Here is a 6000-nt window from a genome sequence, read left to right on the forward strand (position 1 = left end):
TAAATAAAATCAACAAAAATAATTATGAAAAAAAAATATAAAGAAGAAAGACAATTTTGGGAAAAAATTAAAAAAGCAAAAAAAAAAAACGTGGGGAAAGCTAAAGCTAAATTCTCAACCAATTCAATGTTGAAAAAATAAATTTGACAAAGATAATTTTTTAAAAAAAACATGTGGAGAAAACACTACAGCCAAACAAAAACCATGTAAGGAAAACACTGTAGCAATCCATAGTGTTTTTTTTTTAAAAAAAAAAAAGCTAAAAAGCTAAGTTCTCAACCAGCTTAATATAAAAAAAAAACTGATAAAGACTATTTTCAAAAAAAAAAAAAGAAGTAAATTTTGGGTAAAAGAAATGAAAAAAAAAACATGTAAAAAAAAGGAAGCAAAAGCAAGAAAAAAAACACGCGAGTAAAGCTACAGTGTTTTAAAGAAAAAACTAAAAAAACTAAAATTTCAACCAGCTCAATAGCAAAAAAAGTAAAATCAACAAAAATAATTCTGAAAAAAAACAAAAAAAAATGTAAAAAACGACAATTGTGGTAATAAATAAAAAGAAATAAAAAATAAAAAAAAAAACATGTGGGGAAAGCTAAAGCTAGATTATCAGCCAGCTCAATATTAAAAAAAGAAATTCGATAAAGACAATTTTTTAAAAAAATATGTGGGGAAACACTGCAACAAAACAAAAACTATGTAGAGGAAACACTGTAGTAATCCATATTGTTTTTTTTTTTTAAAAAAAAAACACTACAAAGTTAAATTCTCAACCAACTCAATATAAAAAAATAAAATCTACAAAGACTATTTAAAAATAAATAAATAAATCACAAAAAAAACAATGTATGAGTACATTATAGCAATCCACAATATTTTAAAGAAAAAAAAAATACAAAATTAAATTTTCAACCAGCTCAATATTTAAAAAAATTAGCAAAGATAATTTTGAAAAAAAATTAAAAAAAGAAGAAGTCAATTTTGGGTAAAAAAAAAAGAAAAAAAAAACATGTAAAAAAAATAAAAAAGAAACAAAAGCAAGAAAAAAAAATGCTCCAGAAAAAAAAAAAAAGCTACAATGGCAGTGGCTGCTACAGTGAAAACATCACGCGTTTTAGAGTTCTTTAATAATATATACATAATGTGAGATGTTTGTCTAATCATCTCCTCGTACTTTAAATTGACATAATTTTCTAGTTTATAGTCAGGGAAATCGAGTGAAGTTAATGAAAAAAGCATGACCAAACTTCCTACATATTGATTATAAGGTTAATTGATTAAGTGATCCTCAATTAATATATATAAATATAGCAATATCCCATAAAAAAACTGAGAAGATGGAAGACAAACGATTAAAACGAAGTAAAACTATCCCAATTATATGCACACATCAAAGGGAAAACAAAATCATGAGGACTGGCTAGGAAAATGTTGAATGCCCAATATTTAGAGTGTGTTTGGAAATGTGATTGTAGTTGCTTTTCAAAGTGTTTTTCACTTAGAAAAATATGCCAATAATATTATTTTATTTTTTAAAAAATCATTCAGTATATTAAAATGATTTAAAAACATTAAAAATATATTAATTCAAAACAAAAAAAAATTTCAAATTTTTTTAGAAACGCTTTTGAAAAACACTTTCAAACACCCTCTTAATCCAAGGTATGCCCTGTATTGTCGAGCCAATTTACATAGGTTGCAAAGGGAGAAAAGACTAAGGCAAGTGAACCGAATGTACATGTAAAAGGTTGGCTATAAGCATTCCAAGACATAAAAAGAAAAGGAGCTCCTGAAAACTAACATTGATACAATTCTTATATGGTAAGCGATGAGAGTGAGGAAGTACGCATGAACCACCAAAAAGGAAAGCAAATCCCTAGTGGTAGTGCGTATCCTTGGATTGATGGCTAGTCCTCCTACCTAACAACCTGTGCAGGGGTGGATGTCGAGTGCCTTTGCTTCTTGTACCTCGAAAGAATAGCAAAGGGATGAAAAAATAAATGTTGTTAGTAAATAATATAAATTATATTTTTGAATTTTATTTAACAGTTTAAGTTATTGGATCAAGATGGTTCTTTGATATGGTCTCAGAATCTTATGATCAAGCGGTTATGAGTTTGAATTTCATCATTTCTATTTATTTGATAAAAATCAAGCACAAGATAATATTGATCTATGTAAATTTCAAGCCTAAAAAGCTTTCATTTAAAGAGGTGTTTCGTATTCGAGCCCCCCCTATTTCGTATTCGACCCCTCCTCCAAAAAGAAAAAGAATTTGAAGGAGTCTCTAAAGATAGTGTTATTAAACTCAGCCCGGCCCGGCGGGTCGACCAGAGACCCGGTCGACCCGGGGCCTGGACCGGACCGGGCAACACAAAAGACCGGTGCAAGGAAAAAATTAGCCAGAGCCGGCCTGACCCGGACTGACCCGGGTGAGACCCGGGATATATATACTAACTCACCTGCTAAATTTTTACTCTAATTTCTTTCTTTGCAGTTCAAACAATCAAATTTAATTCGAAAAAGAAGCTCTATTCCATTGATAAAAACCAGGTGCGTTCTCTTTCTGCTTCATAGTGTTTAAGTTTACAATCTGCACCCGATTTGTTACTCTTTCCCCCTTGCGTTTCCCTTTCGAATTCGAACCTCTCAAAGCATGAAACCAATATTCTGATGATGGATTGTTGATTTTCGCTTGTGAATGACGCCAATGCTTGCTAAAAATGGGCCCACATGTTGACTCAAACCTTGCCACGATATTTTGATGATGGATTGTTGATATACTGTTACCTCCTCTTGTTCATGATATTCTGCAGAAAATTGCAGACTTGTTTTCTCTCTTAAAACCAGCATTTCATTGTTATTATTTGCTTTAGTCTTTAAGTTGGAAGATCTTCGATTCCTGAATTTGGAATTCTGTTATGCTAGTGTTTCAATTTCAAGAATTGATCTTTATGCTGACAAGTGCATGCGTGGAATTTCAAGAATTGGATTATTGATTTACATTATCAATCTTTCGTTTCTTGTTTCTGGGTTTATGGAATTTCTCTCAATTCTTTGCTTATTAGAATATGTGGTAGCTAACTATGTACGTGAAGGGGAAAAATGAAAAAAAACACGGTGAGATTCTAATTAATATGTGTTTTTGTTCTTGACCCGGGTTGATCCGGGTCAACCCACAAGATCCGTGACCCAGTCATTTTACCGGGTTAACTACTGGATCGGGTCTGATAACTATGCCTAAAGGTTGTGAAAACTCCTCTCAACTTCCTTCAATGGAAAACACCTCTGCACATGCCTCCAAACATCTGCAAAAGGCCTTTGAGCAATCACTAGAAACCATGATGAAATGTCCCAAACCCCTATATATACTTTGTGTGTTATTTCAGATTTCTTTCTTGGCTGGACCCTTGCTTCGTGTCAGGCATTCGGTGCTAGTCTTTCGTGGCATAGGTGTTTTATCTATGGCCTTTGGAAGATCCTCTTGGGTCCGTTCACCACAACTAAAATCAATGTCAAATGTTTGATCCTTTAGACCTTCCTGGCATGACACTTCCCTTCACTTTGACAAGAGAAGACTTGCTACTAGGAGACATAATTAAGCCAACATTTGGTGCATCGAATGACTATTAATTAATTAGTTCATCACCAAATCCTTCCATCCCCAAATTACGAGGGTGTTTATATTATTCGAAGTAAATTTACAATAAATATCAACTTAGATATATATCCAAATTTACAAAAGAGATGTAAACAAAAATCTTACCATGCATCCTAAAGTTATAATGTATAAAACTTAAACTAAAAATATACAAAGTATTTATTTGTTGAAACTCTTAGAATTTAATTAATTTGAGATTTTATTGTTATGTATAAAGGATTAATCCTTCTTCTTTAAAATTTTATTTCTCCTTATTTAGTGCAAATAAAATATTTACAATATGTCTCTTAAGATTTTAAAAGTACCATCTTATTTAGATGTACTTCTAAATATGGTTCATCAATCTAAAAAAATTGACTCAAGTATTTTATAAACCGAACATAAACTTTAGATAGAAAGAAAAAATAAAGCTTAAAACATAGCTTAAACCAGAGAAAAAAATATTGAAAATTAAAGCTAGGAACAAATATTGCCCAAAACTATTCATTCAATCCCCCCTTTATTATATATATATATATATATATATATATATATATATATATATATAATGGATTTCTGAACCAAAACTAATATAAAATTGATTTTTATAATTACCAGAACTAATTCCTTTTATTATCAACTTTGATTACCCTCTATAAAAGAAGAATTAAGCATGCCAATTTTGACTTTAAATTTGATATTTTTAATATGGAAAAACTACTCTAGAAAAAACTGATTAAATTTTTTTTTCATGAACTGAACAAAAAAATAGGCCGACAAAATAATACTTTATAGCAAGAGAATTATAAATCCAACCCCAACCCCAAAATAAATTAACAAAAATATAAATTTTTATAACTCTATAATTATTTTATATTAAAAAAACATTAATCTAACTCGACTCGAGCATGTGTGTGTGGTTGAAGCTCAAAATTTATTTTGCTTAGGTCATTTTCCATCTAAAAACTTGAATGTAGTTTGAATTTAATTTTAATTCACATGTTCACTGTATAAATAACTAGAAACTTGTTTTTTTTTTTTTCGAGATAGTTTTTTTAGAAAGTTTTGTGTTTTTTCAAAATATACAAATAAAAAATTCTTTAACATCAATTTTTTATTTACTCATAATTAGTTTTGATAATATTAATGTTTTATTAATGCTAAAAATATTAAAAATAAAAAGATTGTAAATATAAAATTTGAAGGATTCATGGTATATTTATAAGGAATTTATATTGGAGAATAAATTTTAATAAAAAGCTAACTCTAAAACTGAGTGAATTTCACTTTTAATTTAACATTAAATATATAAATTAACCATGTTTCAAATAAAATTTTTTAACAATAAGAAAAGAATTTGGTATGGATAACAAGTATATGCTTAAATCTAAATAAAACAAAGAAGAAGAAGAAAAAATCTCTATTTAGTAAACTTGGCTAAAAGACTCATTCATCAATAAACAAAACAAAAAAAAGTTTTGAAATAATTGAAATCATACGCTTCTCAATTTTGTGGGTGGAATTATGTTGGATGGTGAAAATCTTACATTTTTTTTTTCAATACATTCTCTATTATTCTCTTCAATTTTACGTGTTCTGCACTTTGAAAATATCAGTAATTATTTTCGCATTCACCTCCTTCAATCTTAAATTTTTCATTCCGTCCCTGCTTGGTGGTGTAAATTAAAAAAAAAAAAAACTTTTCAAAAAAGAAAAACGAAACAGTTATATATACTTGAGTAATTGAAAGTTTACAACTCTTACATCGCATGACGAATTAAACCCAGTTACTATGTTAATGTGCGAGATATCATCAAGGTTAATGTCCTGTAAGACCATTTACTTGTCCTTTAAGACCACCATTTTTATATGTTCTATTTGTAAAGTTATTAATTATAAATTTACCAAATTACTAGAAATTACTGACAAGTGTTTTTTTTTCATCCGTGATTTTACCAGGAAAATAATAATATTAAATCTAGTGATCAAGAGTCAGAAGTCTTGTAAAAAAATCTAGAAAATATGTCCTAATCACAAGGAAACACACAAGGACTTGCATCAAGAGATCTAATAATATCCATTAATTTCAATCCATAGTAATGATTTTTTTTTTTTTTTGGATTCGAGGAAACCCCACCCTCCGGAAAGCGCACTTTGTGGGCCCAGATAAGCAAGTAAAACCCCGGCTGTCCCAGGCTCTTACAAGAAGTGCACGCCCTGACTCGAACTCAAGACCTGCTGTGCAGATCTCTAGCCCTTTGCCACCACGCTACACCCCTTGGGGACAATCCATAGTAATGATGTTCCAGACAATTAGCTAGAAGATTATTTAGTGTAAATTAACCAATTACAAGATTAATTAG

This window comes from Populus alba, chromosome 18 (genome assembly GCF_005239225.2).
Source record: "Populus alba chromosome 18, ASM523922v2, whole genome shotgun sequence".
NCBI lineage: Eukaryota > Viridiplantae > Streptophyta > Magnoliopsida > Malpighiales > Salicaceae > Populus > Populus alba.